This window comes from Chiloscyllium punctatum, chromosome 29 (assembly GCF_047496795.1).
Source record: "Chiloscyllium punctatum isolate Juve2018m chromosome 29, sChiPun1.3, whole genome shotgun sequence".
NCBI lineage: Eukaryota > Metazoa > Chordata > Chondrichthyes > Orectolobiformes > Hemiscylliidae > Chiloscyllium > Chiloscyllium punctatum.
In genome coordinates, this window is record NC_092767.1 from 13600314 (window position 1) to 13619228 (window position 18915).

Genomic DNA, 18915 nt, shown 5'->3' on the forward strand with positions numbered 1-18915 from the left:
CCCCCCAAGCTGGATTTACTGAGCACCTTCCCAGCTACCTTCCCCAAAAGCCCCACCCTCACTCTATTTATCTCTCAACACCCTTACTCCCCCACATTCCTGATGAAGGGCTTATACCTGAAATATCGGTTCTCCTGCTCCTCGGATGCTGCCTAACCTGCCGTGCTTTTCCAGCACCACACATTTTGACTCTTACAGTGACTAATGTTACAGTGCTAAGTCTCACAGCACCCAGTGTTACAGTGAATAGTATTAAGATATCCAATCTCCACAGTGCCCAACACTATCGTGCCCAGCCTTACACTGTCTTGTGTTCCAGTGGCCATGTTATAGCATGCAGTCTCACTGTGCCTGGCCTCCACAGCAGCCAGTGTTATACTATACAGTCTCACAGTGCCCAGTTTCACAGTGCCCAGTCTCTCAGTGTTTCCAATGTCTCACCCACCACCCCTACCACCATCACCGAGGTTTACTCTGTCCCAACCTCTAACCCAGCCCCAGTTTTACCAAGTGTCCTGTTTCGGAGATATTCCTCCATGCACTGAACTGCCGTGTTATCCATGTTGGGGTCAAACTTATTTGCAAAGAAACATCTCTGACGGACCACCCAATGTAGATCTCCTGCCCCATACACACAAACCAAGTGGCGATACCTTCCCGTGCAGGGAGGGTATAGGGCACCCCTCGCAACATCACCAGCCTCAAAGGACCACTTTACTGTCCGGCCAAGTGTCCTGGTGGCTGCTTGGGTGTATGGGATGGAGCTTGGTACATTGGGCATTCTGTGCAGGGTAGCCCACACATGCTCGTCCGGGCTGTAGGTATCCTCCGACCACTTGAGGAAGGCCTGGATCTCGGCACTGTCAAACACATGGCCGACAAACTCTCTGGAGGCCATGAAGTAGGCGCTGCCCACGAAGATGGAGGGGCTGATGTTCAGCTGGTCTTTGAGTTGCGCCGTCAAGACGACTTGGTCGAGGGTATCGTGGTGGTATTGCCAACATTTCTAAAAGACAAGTGCAAGAGAGAGTGAGAGAGATGAGAAAGCAGAAATGATAGCTTTTCAACTTCACCTATGGCTTTTTCCCTCCCCAACTCCTCTGCACTCTCCTCGCCCCAGTTCCAGCAAGATCCATGCACACTCCTTCTCTCAGTTACTCACCTTACAGTGGAGAACAAGGCCATTCAGCCCCTCAGGCCTTTCTCACTCCTATTGCCTAGTGCCAGTCACCTGCCAATTTCCCCATATCCCTGCCTCCCAAACCATCTCCCAATGCTCATTCGCTGAGCAAACATAAAACTCATCCTCAAGCTCTCCCACTGGATCTGGCTTCAAGCTGTGCCCTCTGGTTATAAAGGTTGAGAGCACCAGAAAAATAGATCCTTCAGCCCACCGTGTCTGCGCTGGCAAAACAGGCTCCTTGCTACTCCAGTCTCATTTTCCAGCACTGGGAACATTGCCTTTCATGCCTCACCAGTGCAATGGAGACACTTTCCTGTGGTCATCAACTCCTGGAGTGGGACTTGAACACAGAGCTTTTGCCTTAGAGAGAAGGACATGGTGTGCAGGGATATAGATCTTTGAAAGTTGCATTGCAGATAGACAGGGTGGTGAAGTAGGTGTTTGATACCTTTACCTTCATTGGTTAGGGCATTGAGTATAGGAGTTGGGATGTAATGTTGCAGCTGTAACAGAGATGGATAGAGCTCTGAAAGATAGTGGAATCAAGGGTTATTGGGATGAGGCAGGAACAGGATACTGATTGTGGATGATTAGCCATGATCATAATGAATGGTGATACTGGCTCGAAGGGCTGAATGGCCTACTCCTGCACCTATTGTCTATAAGTAGGAGTATCTTTGATTATCTCTGATATGCCTTTGCCATTACCAAATGTGATCTATTGTCTGTAGAGGACACTGGTGAGGCCACTTTTAAAATACTGCATACAATTCTGGTCGCCCTTCGAAAGAAAGGATGTTGTTAAACTTGAGAGGGTGCAGAAAAGATTTACCAGGATGTTGCCGAGATTGGAGGGCTTGAGCTACAGTAAGAGGTTGAATAGGCTAGGGCTATTTTCCCTGGAGGGTCAGACGCTGAGGGGTATCCTTACAGAAGTTCATAAAATCAGGAGAAGCATGGATAGATGTTGAAATGATCAGCCAGATGATAGTACACTTCACACAGCTTGCTTTATCACATACATGCAAGAAGACGCAACCAGCCGGGTCAAAGCCCACCCTTGCCTGGAGAGTCTGAATCAGGCAGTTGCAATCACACTTTTACACACAAATCAGCGTTCCCCTTTCACGAATTACATTTTGATTCCAAGCCTTAGCAACACAAATGATCAATCAGATCCTGATCTAGGTACGTGACGTTTAGCATTAGATCATTGACCTTAAACTTCTACAACACCTGTTGAGTGTTGTTTCGGTCTTCCTGCCTTCTCACTTAATGGGAGCCAGTTTCAGTAAGCTAGCTTGCTTACATGCCTGGCTGCACTTTTCTGTTGCTGCTTAGAATTGTTTAGCTGACCTCCTTTTCTGTTCTTGCCCCATTTTGATTCCTTCCAGGTCGGTTGTATAGCTAAAGGTCTTTTCCCAAGGGTGGGGGAGTCCAAAACTAGAAGCATAGGTTTAAGTTGAGAGGGGAAAGACCTGAGGGGTTACTTTTTCACGCAGTGGGTGATGTGTGCCTGGAATGAGCTACCAAGAGGTGGTGGAGGCGGCTGGTACAATGACTATATTTAAAAGGCATCTAGATGTGGACATGAATAGGAATAGGTGAGAGAGATATGTGCTAAAGGCTGGCAAATGGGACTAGGTCAGATTAGGATGACTGATCAGCGCAGACTGGTTGAACTGAAGGGTCTGTTCCATACTGTATGATGCTGTGACTCCATGCTCTCTGGTTATTGAGGTTTAGAGCACCAAAATAATCAGTTGCCCTTCAGCCCATCGTGTCTGCACTGGTCTCAAAGACCAGCTTCGAACTATTCTCATCCCATTTTGTCGCACTTGGCCCATACCCTTGAGTGTCTCACAAAAGCAATGAAGACACCTTCCTATGGCCATCAGCTCCTGGAGTAGGACTTGAATCCAAAGCTCCTCCCTCAGAGTGAAGGACACCACACATTAGATTCTCTACAGTATGGAAACAGGCCATTTGGCCCAACAAGTCCACACCAATCCTCTGAAGAGCAACCCATCCACACCCATTATCCTACCCAATATTTACCCTTGACTAATGTACCCGAACACTATGGGCAATTTAGCACGACAAATCTACCTGGCCTGCACATCTTTGTGGATTGTGGCAGGAAACCAGAGCACCCGGAGAAAACCCACGCAGACATGGGGAGAATGTGCAAACTCCACACAGACAGTCGCCCAAGGCTGGAATCGAACCCAGGTCTTTGGCGCTGTGAGGCAACAGTGCTAACCACTGAGCCACCGTGCCACCCCTTCCGCAAGACACAAGGCACTTTATTTACATTGTGTCAAAAGATATCTTTTATCCTCGGTCCTTGTGGCATCATGCATGGGAGATATGGATCCTTGGTTACCAAGGGGAGGATAGATGGTATGCAGGAATGTGGATGGTGGAACAGGATCAAAAGGGCCAATGGCCTACTCTTGTTCCTTGTATATATGGGAGCAGATTTTCTTTTTCCAACTTACATCGGAACTTGCCATCATCTCACACAAATGTAGTTTAGGCTTCATTTGCATTTCAATTCCTCAGATCTCCCCACCATGCCTCTAACCCAAAATCTTAGATCTGCATTCCATTGCACTTGTACAATTGGTGAACAGTGAAGTATATTTCCTTGTCTTCATTACCGAGTGCTCACCCCGTACCCATTGAATAAACCTCACCCCAATCTCCTTTGTTCCAATGGGAGCATCGTTGACCTTTCCAACTGTGCTATCCAACTTAAACCCTGGCACCATTCTGCGAAATCTCCTCCCTGTCCTGATGGCCCACATCGTTTTATAGTCACCGGAAATGACCACAACAATCCAACTGGGGCTAAACCAATTCGACATGCAGCATAACTCAACCATTTATTGGCATCAATGCCTCTATTTATGAAGCCTTCTGCTTTTATACCCTCTTATGGCCTCCCCCATCTTCTAATGTCGATGAATGTTTATTGCCAGGTCCCTCTAATCCTGCGCACTCTTTACGATTGTGCCATTACATTTGTATTACCTCTCCACATCCTTCTCCCAAAACATATCACCTTACACTCTTCTGTATTCACCTCTGACTGGATGCTGTCTGTTCACTGTGGTGACTCTGGACAATTCACATCATCCTCACCATTTGCCAATCCTCCAGGTTTATCATTGCCCCGAATATGGGTATTTTGCCACATACTCCAAGATTGATATCACTGACATATTGAATAAAAACAGTCGTCTATTTAGGGCTGAGAAACGGAAACATTTAACTTACAGGATAGTGAAGTTATGGAATTCTGTACCACAGGAAGCTGTGGAGTTTGAGTCATTGAATATTTCCAAGAATGCGATTAACAAATATTTAGGTTTCAAAAGCATCAAAGGCATGGGGAGAAAGCGGTAGTATGGCATTGAGATAGAGGATTAGCCACGATCATATAGTATGGTGGGCCTCATGGAGGGCCAAATCATCTTCTCCTGCTCCGGGTCTTGATGTTTATATGTCCCAGCTGTGTGGATCATTCTCACCTACCAACCTACCAACCTCTCGTCCAAAACAAGATCCATGAATCAGGGCTTGTGTTGTCAATTTTGTTGTTCAGCCATTTTTATCTAGTGCCTAGTGAAACACTTCATTGAATCCAGTTCAGACAACATTCTCTGCATCCAAATTCTCAGCTACTTCATCAATGCATGATGCGAGGTTGGAGACTTACCTTTTGAAAACCTGCACTGGCTTTGCTTCATTCATTTGATCTAAAGCAGGTAGGTGCGAATTGCAGCCGTAACTACCGGCATGAATGTCAAGTGCATGATATAAAGTAAACTAGGATCCATGCGGTGTGAGCCTCGGAGACCCAGGTTCAAGTCGCTTCTGTTCCAGAGTTGTGCGATAACATCTTTGAACAGGTTCATCAGTAAATGTAAGACCATTAACAAGTCGGGACAGGAGTCGGCCATTTGGTCCCTCAAGCCAGCTTCACTCGGATCGTGGCTGATTCAACATTCCTCAAGTCCATGTTCTTGCCCTATCCCCGTAATGTTTAATTCCCCAACTGAGCAAGAATCTATCCATCTGAGCCTTAAATATATACAAGGACAGCTCTCTGTGGCAAGGAATTCCAAAGATTCACAACCTTCTGAGAGAGGAAATTCCACCTCATCTCAGTCTCAAACTGGTGCCCCTTTATTCTGAGACAATACCCCCCCCCTCCCCCCACCCAGACCTGGACTCTCCCATGAGGAGAAACATCGTTTCAGCATTTATCCAGTCAAGCCCCTTAATCCTGTCCATTTCAATGGGGTCACCTCTCATTCTTCTAAACTCCAGTGAATAGAATCCCGTTTAGCCTTTTGTTTTTTAAGATAATCCCTCCATAATGGGGCCATCCCACTGAACATTCTCTTAACTTCCTCCAATGAAACAACATGTTTTCTGAAATAAGGTGACCAGAAGTGCTCACAGTCTTCCAGATGTGCTCTCACAAGCACGTTGCACATTTGCAGTAAGACTTCCTGACTTTTATACTCCAACCCCCCTTCAAATAAGGGCAAACATTCCACTTCAGTTCTAAGGAAAGGTCACCAGACTCGAAACATTGACTCTGTTTTCTCTCTATGAATGCTATCCGACCTGCTGAGTCTCTCCAGAAATTTCTGTTTTCGTCCAACATTCCATTAGTCTTCCCAATTACCTGCTGCCCTCGTGTGCAAGCTTTCCATGTTTCATTCACTACTTCCCCCAAGTCCCTTTGTGTTGCAGCTTTCTGAAGCTTTCTCCATTTAAATAATATTCTATTCTTTTGATTTCCCTTCCAAATGAACAATTTCACATTTTCCCACATTGCACTCCATTTGCCAACATTTTTGCCAACTTAACCTATCAATATCTGACTGTAAAGCACATAAGACAACATTTTTTACTGTAACTCGATTATACATGACAGTAATATATCAGCAAGGTTTGAGAAGGTTTGTAGTTCAGGTTGAGGTTCTAGATGTAGGTTTTGCTCACTGAGTTGGAAGGTTCGCTGAAGATGTTGCCTAGTATGGTGACAAAACATCTGAAAATGAACCTTCCAGCTCTACGAGCAAACCTACATCCAGAGTAATATTTCAAGTCAACCTCAGAGTACAACGGGATCTTGATCAGATGGGATAATAGGCCGAGGAGTGCCAGATGGAGTTTAATGTCGATAAATGTGAGGTGCTCCATTTTGGAAAGGCAAATCAGGGCAGGAATAATACACTTCATGGAAAAGTCTGGGGAGTGATGATGAAACAAGGGATCGTGGTATGCAGATTCATAGTTTCTTGAAAAAGAAGTCGCTGATAGACAGGTTAGTGAAGAAGTCGTTTGCTACACTTGCCATTATTGGTCAGTGCGTTGTGTGTAGGAGTTGGGAGGTCATGCTGTGGCTGAACAGGACATTGGTTTGGCAATTTCTGGAATACAGCATGCAATTCTGGTCTCCCTGCTATAGGAAGGATGTTGTGAAACTTGAAAAGGTTCAGAAAAGATTTACAAGATGTTGCCAGAGCTGAATGTGGAAATGCAGGAGATTGGTACTAGATGTGGAATAATTGCAGACACGATGGGCTGAATGGCATCCTTCCGCAAGAATTCTTTAATTCTGTGACTGGCGCAGAGGGAGATTAACTTCAAGGTTCATGTTATCAGGAGGGACACCAAAGCCCTTAGCTGAGTGGTCAGAAAACTCCCTACTCTTTATTTGAACTAAGGCATAACCTGTCTCCACCACTATCATAGCATAAGTCAGCCATTCGTCCCTTCAAGTCTGCTCCACCATTCAAGAAGATCACTGCTCTTCTGGTTGCAATTTCAATTCCACATTTCTATCGTTTGTCCCGGGGTCCTTATCTTTTTTTTAAAAAAGGTCACCTTGCTCACCCTTTCATAACTTTATCAACTCAGCCTTCACAACTTCGTACAGAAGAGATTTACACAGTGCAACAGCCCTCTCAGGGGAAAATAATTCTGCAAGGCATTGGTGAGGCCACTTTTGGAGTACTGGGTAAATTTGTGATCGCCCTGCTGTTAGAAGGGGGTTGTTAAACTGCAAAGGATGCAGAATAGATTTATAAAGATGTTGCCAGGACTGCAGGGTTTTAGTTATAAGGAGAGGCTAGATAGGCTACGACTTTTCTCACTGGGGTATTGGAGGGTAAAGGGTGACCATATAGAGGTTTATAAAATTGTGGGGAAATCAATAAAAGTGAATAGCCCCAGGATGGGGGAGTCCAAACCCAAAGGGCATAGGTTTAAGGTGAAACCTGAGGGTGGTGCAAATACGGAGCAAGTTGCCAAAAAGAATTGTTGTAGTGGGTACAATTGCAAGATTTAACAGACGACATAAATAGGACAAGTTTAGAGGGATATGGACCAAAGACAGGATAAGGGGACTAGTTCCAATTAGGATACCTGGTTGGCATGGGTGAGTTGGACGAAAGGGTATGTTTCGGTGCTGTAGGACTCTGACGATATCTTATTCTACAGAACATCTTGTCAAACCTACAAGAGAAAGCAATGTCCCATCAACTACCTTATCATGTCCCCTCAGAGAAATTTATACATTTCAAAAAGATCTCTCAGATTTCCAAACTTAAATGTGTAAAAGCCAATTTGTTCAACCTTCATCCCTGGGAAAAAGGCAGGTGAAACTTGCTGTCAATGTAATTATTTTATGTTTTAAATGAGAGAAAAATGTACAGACTGATTCTGATGTGGTCTCATCAAGGCCTTGTGTGGCATTCTCTCCACCCCTCAGGTCTGGAAATGGACTCTACATTTTGAAGAAAAATGTCTGTGTTAATAGACTCTGGACTAGAAAGGACTCTGTTTGTTGGTAATTAACTATCATATGGTTTGTTGGGCTTATCACCTGCACTGTCTTGCATGTCCCTGGGTCTGGCAGGTCTTACTGTGAGCTGGGAGGCTCGTGGGTCGTCCTGAAAGCTGTCACCCCGAGAGCCGGCGAGTGGGTAGGCCATCCTGTGAACCTGAAGGTTGGTAGGCTGTCCCGAAAGCCGGAGGGTGTGTAGGCCACCCTGATGACAGTCTCCCCGAGAGCTAGATGGTGGGTAGACCATTCTGAGCACCGTCATCCTGAAAAGGGGTAATCGGGATGGGCTGTCCTAGAGGTGGTCGAAAGCTGTATCAGAGCAGCCGAGAGCCAGAAAGCGTGTAGGGGCGGGCTGAGATCCAGAAGGCTTGTGGGCTGCCCTGCAAGCTGTCGTCCCAGGGAAGGGGACAGGCTGAACTAGAGGTGGCCGAAAGGTGTGCCAGGATAGCCATTGGCCAGATGGCGCATCGGGGTGGGTGGTACGTAGGGGCAGACCGAGACCCAGAAGGTGGGTAGCCGTCCTCAGCGCTGTCACCCCAGGTGGGTAGTGGGGCGGGCAGTCTTAGAGGTGGTCGAAAGGTGTGTCAGGGCGGACCGAGAGCCGGAAGGCGCGTGGGGGGGGGCTGCTATAGAGTGGTCGGAAGTTGGGAGGGATGGGGGCTTGCTGGGTCTGCATTATCTGCACTTTTTAACGTAACAGGATTGTCTTATGCATAAATGTCATTGTTGCTGTCTTTTCATATTTGAAACTGGGATTTGTGGTTTGTCCTCAATTGCCTGTCAACTGGTTGAACGGTAGGGTTTGGGGCCTAGCTTTGCTGCTCCTCTCCCTTGTAAAATTGCTGTTGTATACAGCTGTAAATGTTAACTGTTGTGCTGTAACCTCTTTTTTGATACTTGTTTAATAAAATAAAAAAAAAGGGGAATGCTCCTCTCCCTTGTAAAATTGCTGTCTCTTGTATACAGTTGTAAATGTTAACTGTTTTTGTAAATTGTTTTGTAACTGTTTCATAAAATTTATAAACAGGAGATTCAGAGGTCTTCTTGATTTAGGGGACTGACTCTGTGCTGGCTGGGTCACAGTCAGTGTGTTACTGTTGGTTTCTGCTTGTTTTTTGTGTGGGGGAAACCTGATTCCTGAACTGGCTGAATTATTTAGCCAGTTTGTTAACTGGCATTCCTTTAGGGAGGACTGATTGTTAAACTCCTGATGCACAGACTGTGTTTCAGGTGTAACTCAGTTCTCATTAGGGGACTGTTGTTTCACTGACTGGTTATAGTCTGTGTGTTACTCTTCTTCACTTTTGAGAAAAGGACAATGTTAATTTTGTGGTAGGGCTTAGCCCTTGGACTCTAGTTTTGTTTTTTGTATGTGTCCTCACTGTTTGGACTGAGCCCTTGTAGAAGACATACATTTTACCAGAGGAGCTGTTCCTGTGGGGAGGTCTAGCTCTGAGACTGGGCCTCTGAAGATTGAACACCTGTGTGTGTGCTGGGAGGTGAGCATTTGCTGTATCCTGGAGTTTAGGAAAAGACCTTCCCTTCAGGAGTGGACCAAAACCCCTGTGAGTTAACCACCTTTACAATGTACTGTGTTCCTGTGAGTGGGCCTGGCTCTCCAAGGATGTGCCAGGACTCCATGGAGACTGAACACCTGTGTGCTGTGGGGTGTGCATTTGCTGCTTTTGGGAGTGGACTCTTACCTTGGTTGCAGACCTTGTGTTTAGCAGTGGACTCTATTTCTGACAACACATGTTGTAAACTGGAGTGGACTGTGTTCCTGAGAACTCTATTTTTTTTTGAAGACTCACTATTTGGACTCTGTGTACCAGAAAGGACTCCATTTTTTCACAATTAACTATTGTGTTTCTTGTTGGGCTTATCACCTGCACTGTCTTGTGTGTTCCTGGGTCTGGCAGGCCTTACTGTGAGCTGGGACGTTCATGGGTCGTCCTGAAAGCTGTCACCCCGAGAACCAGAGGGTGGGTAGGCCACCCTGATGCCAGTTGCCCCTAGAGCCAGTAGGTGGGTAGGCCATTCTGAGCGCAGTCGTCCTTAGAAGGGGTAATCTGGATGGGCTGTCCTACAGATGATCGAAAGGTGTGTCAGGCCGGACTGAGAGCCGGAAGGCGCGTAGGGGCGGGCTGCCTTAGAGCGGCCAGAAGGTGGGAGGGATTTGGGTTGGGGGGGGTGGGGGGTGGAGGCTTGCTGGTTTTTTGGGGGTCTGTATTGTATGCTCTGTTTCTTACACAGTTGGACTGTCTTATATGTACGGAATGTCATTGTTACTGTTCGTAATGATTGAAACTGGGATTTGAGGTTTGTCCTCCTTTCCCTGAAAACCGGTTGAATGTCAGGGTTTGGGGCTTGGCTTTGTCATTCCCCTCCCTTGTAAAATTGCTGTTTCTCTGTATACAGCTGTAAATGTAATTGTTTGTATAAACTGTGAATTGTTTAATAAAATATAAATAAACAGGACTGTCTGTTTCCTTTCTTCCTGGTGATGGAATATAAATTGTGAGGAGCAATTATAAATGTTGTCTGTGAAAATCACAAAGCTGAATCATGAAAGAGGAAGGGGAGTGTAGGTTAAGCTGGATATACTTGTACAAACAGTTATAAGCATCTGTTTCCCACTTCTGCAAAAACAAAAACCACAATCAAGAGGTCATAAGGCTCAGTGTGGACGAAGAATGAGAGGAAATGTTGCTTTAGCAAGCAAGGAAGCAGATGGCAGTGAAGGTAGATATACGCTAACAATAGACCACAGAGGGATGTGGTGAAATGGCGAAGCAAAACCTGTACTGTTACGCACAAGGCCAGATAAGGCAAGAGATAAACCAGAGGAATGGGCGCTGGGTTTAGAGTAGTGGGAGGAGGGAAAGGGAAATGAATTGTATTAAGGTTTTGTACTGTGTGCCTATCTTGTAGATACCACTCTTGCAAGAGTATATCAGATGATACTGCTGCTGCAGATCTTGTCTTGGACTGAAATTATTGAAGTGAGTGGGTTCTATTTCCCATATAAATTAAGATTTACACACTTGTTGTTTTTCACTGCATCTGACACCTACACACATGACATGGGTACAAGGGAAAAATAAGTATGACTGCTGTCGGGTGGTAGTGGAAGAAAAATAAACAGGCATGTCAAGGGATCTGCTCACTGAGAGCTGGCTCTAGGGGAGCTGGATCAGCATATGAAGGACTCTTCAATCCTCTCGAGGAGAGGAGACTAACTTCGAAACAGCTTCAGTGTGTCTTATGTGCTGCTGTTGGTGTCCTCCTACTGAAAAGGAGTTTCAAATCTTCTTTCATGGTTTGTTGTGATTGTTTTCTGGGGTTTCTTTCTGCTTATTTCTGTTAATTTGAAGCTGTGCTCAGCTGCACAGGCAGCTACTACCACCACTGCTGCTACAGTCTGGGCCTGCTCCTCCGACTGAAGCCTGGACCTCGCCTGCACCCCTGCTGCTGCTGCCTGGGCCTACCTACACCTGGGGACGACTTTGATTGCTACTCCTGAGGCTGCTTCCGAAAAAAAATAAACAGGATGATCAGATGTTCTGTTCACTCTGAGCTGGCTCTGAGGAAGCTGGATCCGTGTCAAGGACTCCATGTGTAAACAAAAGGGTGAGTTGGTGACTGGATTATGGCCTCTGAGAAGTTATTCCTGATGTAGGGGTTTCCTGCTCCTCTGATGCTGCCTGACCTGCTGTGCTTTTTCAACACTGCTCTAATCTTGACTGTAATCTTCAGCATCTGCAGTACCCACTTACAGTCACAGAGATGTACAGCATGGAAACAGATCACCGGTCCAATCTGTCCAGGCCGACCAGATATCCCGACCCAATCTAGTTCCACCTGGCAGCACCCGGCCTATATCCCTCCAAACCCTTCCTATTCATATACCCATCCAAATGCCTCTTAAATGTTGCAATTGTACCAGCCTCCACCACATCCTCTGGCAGCTCATTCCATACACATACCACATTCTCCATGAAAATGTTGCCCCTCAGGTCTCTTTTATATCTTTTCCCTCTCACCCGAAACCTATGCCCTCTAGTTCTGGACTCCCCGACCCCAGGGAAAAGACTTTGGCTATTTATCCTATCCATGCCCCTCATAATTTTGTTAACCTCCTATAAGGCCACCCCTCAGCCTCTGATGCTCCAGGGAAAACAGCCTCAGCCTATTCAACATCTCCCTTTAGCTCAAATCTCCAACCCTGGCAACATCCTTGTAAATCATTTTGGAATCCTTTCAACATCTTTCCAATAGGAAGGAGACCAGAATTGCACGCAATATTACAACAGGGCCTAACCAATGTCCTGTACAGCCACAAATGACCTCCCAACTCCTGTACTCCATACTCTGATCAATAAAGGAGCATATACCAAACGCTGCCTTCACTATCCTATCTACCTGCAACTCTGCTTCAAGGAGCTAGGAACCTGCACTCCAAGGTTTCTTTGTTCAGCAACACTCCCAAGGACCATTAAATGTTTAAGTCCTGCTAAGATTTGCTTTCCCAAAATGCAGCACCGCACATTTATCTGAATTAAACTCCATCTGCCATGTCTCAGCCCATTAGCCCATCTGGTCCAGATCTTGTTGTAATCTGAGGTAACCCTCTTCGCTGTCCACTACACCTTCAATTTTGGTGTCATGTGCAAACTTACTAACTGTACCTCTTATGCTCGCATCCAAATCATTTATGTAAATGACAAAAAAATCGAGGGCCCAGCACCGATCCTTGTGGCACTCCACTGGTCACAGGCCTCCAGTCTGAAAAACAACCCTCCACCACCACCGTCTGTCTTCTACCTTTTTGAGCCAGTTCTGTATCCAAATGGCTAGTTCTCCCTGTATTCCATGAGATCTAACCTTGCTAATCAGTCTCCCATGGGGAACCTTGTTGAATACCTTACTGAAGTCCATATAGATGACATCTACTACTCTGCCCTCATTAATCCTCTTTGTTACTTCTTTAAAATTCACCCAGACAATCTCTGACACCTTTCCCCTTCCTGGACCTCTCCATCTCTGGCAACTGACTAACCGCGGACATCTACGACAAACCCACCAACTCCCACAGCTACCTGAAATACACCTCCTCCCACCCTACCCCTGTAAAAACATTATCCCTTATTCTCTGCCTCTGCTGCATCTGTTCCCAGGAGGACCACTTCCATCACAGTACATCCCAGATGGTGTCCTACCTCAAAAACTACAACTTCCTCTCCCACATGGTTGAAAATGCTCTCCATTGCATCTGCTCCATTTCCTGTACCTTCATCCTTAAACCACACCCCTCCCAACACAACAGAGACAGTACCCCTTGGTCCTCACCTTCTACCCCACCAACATCCGGATACATTGCATTATCCTTCACCACTTCTGCCACTTACAAACAGACCGCACCATTAGGGACATATTTTCCTCTGCACTCCATCTGCATTTCAGAGACCATTCCCTCTGCAACTACCTTGTCAGATTCACACCCCCTACCAACCCACCCTCCCCTCCTGGCACCTTCCCTGTCCTCTGGAAGAAGTGCAAAACCTGTACCCACACCTTCCCCCTCACCTCAGTCCAAGGCTCCAAAGGATCCTTCCACATCTGACAGAAGTATACTTGTACCTCCACCAATGTCATCTACTGCATCCGTTGCACCTGATGTGGTCTCCTCTACATCGGGGAGACAGAACTCTGACTTGTGGATTGTTTCAGAGAAAATCTCTGGGACACCCACACTCACCAACCAACCCCACCGCCTCTGGCTGAATACTTTAACTTCCCCCTTCTGGATTAGTGGTGCTGGAAGAGCACAGCAGTTCAGGCAGCATCCAAGGAGCTTCAAAATCGACGTTTCGGGCAAAAGTCCACTAATCCAGAATCTGGTTTCCAGCATCTGCAGTCATTGTTTTTACCACTTTAACTCCCCCTCCCACCAAGGGCATGCAGGTTCTGGGCCTCCTCCATCACCAAACCCTTACCAGCTGACGCCTGGATACTCCAGCTTGGAACCCTGCAACCAGGCAGATCATTGTTGATTTCACTAGTTTCCTCATTTCCCCACCCCAACTTATCACAGTCCCAAGCCTCCAACACAGCACCACCCTCCTGACCGGTCCACCTTCCTTCCCACCTGTCCACTCCACCTTCCACAAACCCCCCCCCCCACATACCTTCATCTGTCTATCACTTTTCCAGCTTCCTTCCACCCCCAGCCCCACACCCTTCCCACTTATCTCTCAGCCTCCTGGCCCACAAGCCTCATTCCTGATGAAGGGCTTATATCCGAAACATTGATTCTTCTGCTCTTCAGATACTGCCTGAGCTGCTGTGCTTTTCCAGTGCCACATTCTTGTCTCTGATCTCCAGCATCTGTAGTCCTCACTTTCTCCTCCACTCTTAACCTAAATACATTCCTGTATACTCTCGTAATCAGTCTATATCCCTCCTTATCCCAGGCCCAGCCCTCTCTTTCTACGCCATCCCTTTCACCTGACCGTCTTCCTTTCCACCCATCTGCTTCCCCCCCACCCACTGTCCAATCACAGCCACCTCCTCCCTGCATCCACCAATCGCCATCCCACCCACCTTTCCCCAGCCCCACACCCCCATTTTTTCTGCAGCCCCTTCCTCTCCCTGGGTTCTGATGAAAGTTTCCGACCTGAAACATCAATTGCCCTTCTACTCTGTTTGCAGCTCAACTCTCCAACTCCTCTCTATTCCTTTGTACGTTCTGAACCTCCCTCCATGCAGTTGAACAATTTTAACAACCCTGTCTCTCTTTGTACAGTCGGGAGTGAAGGACTGGAAGAGAGAGAGAGAGAGAGAGATGATGGAGGGAAGGAGGATGGAAAACACTTGGATGAAGAGAGGCCCAGCAGACAGGAAGGCGGTTACCTTTTTGAACCCTGGTGCAGGATCCGACTCAATCACGTTGGAGCCGTTCAGAGCTCTGAGGCTGCGGTCTATCTCCCAGTTGGTCTTCAGGGGGAAGTCTTGGCCACACATGTTGATGAAGTACCTCCAGGGGACAGAGCTCTCCAGCAGCTCCTTCATGCAGTTGAGATCTGCCTGAACTCTCCTCCAGCCAGATTAGGTGACCCACTCCAGCTTGGCTATGACAAAGACATTGTGGAAACACGAAGCGATGGCCCGAACGGCTGCATGAAATTGACTCGGGGATTTGCGGTCCACGTGGATACAGTAGACATTCTGTGGGGCGTAAATGCTCCGTAGAAGCCTCTCGAACATCTCAATGCTCTGTGGATGACCATGGAGTAAGCCAAGGGGAAGTGTTCCTCCTCAGGGCTCAGGGGGACAGTGATATACTTGCGGGCCCTCACAAACGATCTGCAATTTCGGGTCATGTTCAGATAATCTCCCTCAGTGACGGCCTGGTGCTTGAGGGAGATAGTAATGGAGTTGAGGAGGGCCCTTTCCACCTCCTGCCTGTCCCCCTGGATGATCTGCCAGCAGGTGGAGTTCTCCTCGACCAGCAGGAGGTGTTCCTGCATTGGACTGGCGCCTGGTTTCACCAGCCTGAGGGTCAGCCGGCCCCCTCCTCTCTGGACCAGCAGCCATTGGCACAACAAGACCACACTGAGCACACACAGCGCTGATCTGAGGCACGACCAGCGGGCACAACACTGGCTCAGCTTGGGCACAGCGCTTTCCAGAGGGCAGTGTCCCCAGCCTACAGGCAATAGGCAAATGCAGAATGGATGCTCTCTGTGCTGGGCAGCACTGCCTTCACTAGACCGTGGGGAAGGAGTGACTGCAATTTGCTGGAGAGGTCGCAGCAGCCAGTCCCCTCTCCTTGTTAGACTCTTGTCTTTCCTTTTCCCCAAGATTCAACGAATAACTCTGACTTTCACTCCCTCTCCCCCCGGAACTGCTCTCCCTCTGGAATTCCTCTCCCACTTTAACACCTCTCCCTCTATCTGCGACCCCTTTGTAACCCTTCTCCCTCTATAATCCTTCTCCCTTTGTAATCCCTCTCCTCCACTAACTCATCCCTCTCCCTCAGTAACTCCTCTCTCGTTCCTCCTCTCTTTCTGTCCCTCTGTAACTCCTCCCTCTCTCTCTCTGTCTCACTGACTCCTATCCCTCTCCCTGTCTCTCTCAGTAACTCCTCCCGCCCTCCTCTGGATGATACCCAGCCAATGTTCCGTTGTTTCTCTCTCTTGGAGTCCGGGCTCCCCTCGCTCCTGTCTGCCTGCCTGGCAACAGGCGTTTCCTTCCGCGGTCTCTGCTTCTCTTCAGCCGTTCCTGGACCGGTGTGGCCCGGGTGAAGTAAAGGAGAGGATCGCGATCGGAGAATCTACAGAGAGAGAACACAGAGCCAGCCAAGTCCAATAACCCACGCCCCAGCCTGAGCTGAGATGCTCTTTCAGGAAGGAACCTTCCATCGAGCCCACAACAATGTGGGAAGGGTAACCCTTGGATGAAGAGAGGACCAGAAGACGGGAAGGTGGTTACCTGTTTGTACTGTGACTCTTAACTGCCCTCTGGGCTATTAGGGATGGGCAATAAACACTGGCCTGGCCAACGGTGCCCCCATCCCATGAATTTATTTGTAAAAAAGTAACAATAGTAAGTCAAATTAAATCAAACTTCACCACCCGTCATCTCTCTCTCTCTCTGATGCGACATTGGAATTATGGTGATTTGACCATTCATAATAAAGCTGTGAATCTGAGCACAGCAAGTTGATATGGATCCAAAAAAAAATCCCCTGGCCGAGAGTGGCTCAGAGGTTAGCATTGCTGGAGCACAGTGCCAGGAACCAGAGTTTGATTCCAGCCTTGGGTGGTTGTGTGGAGTTTTGCATGTTGTCTGCTTGGGTACACTTCGGGTGCTCTGATTTCAAAGATGTTCAAGTTAGATGGATTGGCCATGCTGAATTGCCCATAATGTCCAGGGATGTGCAGGCTAGGTGGGTTACCATAGCCACACACACACACACACACACACACACACACACACACACACACACACTCTGCAGGTTTAGGCAATGCTCAATCTAATGCAACGTCCTGGTGGTTCTCCTTTGCACCCCCTCCGGTACAATCACATCCTTCCTATAATGTGGTGACCAGAACTGCACACAGTATTCCAGCTGTGGTCTCACCAAAATCCTGTAAAGCTCCAACATGACACCTCCCTTCTCATGTATTCAGTGGCTTTGATCCTTCTTAATTCCCTTACCTGCCTATCCTGCTGCCTTCACGGATGGCTGGAACACACAAACCAGGATCCGTCTAATCTTCTGTGCTTGCCAGGGTCCTCCTATTTAACGTGTACTCCCTTGCCATGTTAGTCCTCCGGAAATGCATGTCACAGAAATTTGGGCATTCAGTAGCACAGAATGGAGAAAAAAAACGACTGGCATCAAGAGATGGCATCTTTTAAACATTGTAACTGTGCCCACATACATTACTTATCTGGAAGTTCATTCTATCACAAACCACTCTGGGGATAAAAGAGTTGCTCCTCAATCTTTAAATCTTTTTCCTCTGACCTTCCAAACATGGCCCTGAGTCTGAACTCCCCCACACTAGGGAAAAGACCCTTGTCATTCACCTTATCAATCACTGTCATGATTTTATAAACCTCAGCAAGGTCACCCCTCAATTTCCTATGCTGCAGTGAAAAACACATACAGTTCTGATGTGGATCCTTCAGAGAGGGGACAAAAAATGTTTACCAGGATGTTGCCTGGAATGGGGGATTTTACCTGTGAAGAAAGATTGGATAGACTGGGTTTGTGTTCACTGGAATGCAGGAAGTTGAGGGGTGACCTTATAGAAGTTTATAAGATTGTGAATGGCACGGATAGGGTGGAAAGTATGAGGCCTTTTCTCAGGGTGGAAGAGTCAGTTACTTGGGGACACAGGTTCAAGGTGGAGGGGTCGGGGGGGTGTTTAAAAGAGATATGTGAGGCATGTTTATCATGGAAGGGGTGGTGAGTTCATGGAACACACTGCCAGAACAGACAATGGAAGCAGACACAATTGGAGTTTTCAAGAAGCATCCAGCAGCAGGCATGAATAGGAAGGGAACAGGGGAATACGGATCCTGTAAGTGAAGACAGTTTTAATATGGAAGGCAAAATGTGTCAGTGCAGGCTTGGAGGGTTGAAGGGCCTGTTCCTGTGCTGTAATGTTCTTTGTAAAATGTCCCCAGCCTCCCCAGTCTATTTTTATATCTCAAACCCTGTACTCCTGGCATCATCCTGGTCAATCTTTTCTGAACCGTCTCCATTTTAATAATATCCTTCCTACAGCAGCGTGAGCAGAACAGGACACAGTCTTCCAGAACTGGTCTTACCAACTTCCTGTCCAACCTCAGCACACCATCCCAACTCCAATATTCAGAGAGCTGAACAATGAAGGTCATCACACTCCAGCAGGTATTGTTTCACCCTGACTCACCTAGTAACTGTCCACATCTCGCTGGGACACTGATGTGAAACATCTTGGCTCTTTGACTGATTCGACCAAGTCTCATTTCCTACTGTTCCTGTGTATCCCTCAGAACAGGAATGTAATGTGCATTCCCATGGCAACATCACAATGACATACTTGTTTGTGGATTCACATGAAGTGGGCATCACTGACTGGGACAGCCTTGTTACCCATCCCCCTAATCTCTCCGGCATAAATGATAACGAACTCTCCTCTTTAACTCCACTGTCCTTGTGTTTTAAGAATCCTGACTACAAATGCAAAGTCACATGGGAGAGAGTTCCAGGATTCTGTCCCAGAAAAACTGAAGGAAGGATGATTATTTTCAAAGTTGGGATTAAGGGTGAGGTGGAGAGTAACTGCAGAAGGAGTAGTGTTGT

The 18915-nt window shown here is 47.2% G+C and overlaps 1 pseudogene; it reads right to left on the bottom strand.

The window, feature by feature from the left end:
• Positions 1-463: 463 nt before the first annotated feature.
• The window catches only part of LOC140454391 (beta-1,3-galactosyl-O-glycosyl-glycoprotein beta-1,6-N-acetylglucosaminyltransferase 3-like), a 55643-nt pseudogene continuing 37191 nt past the window's right edge, over positions 464-18915 (bottom strand).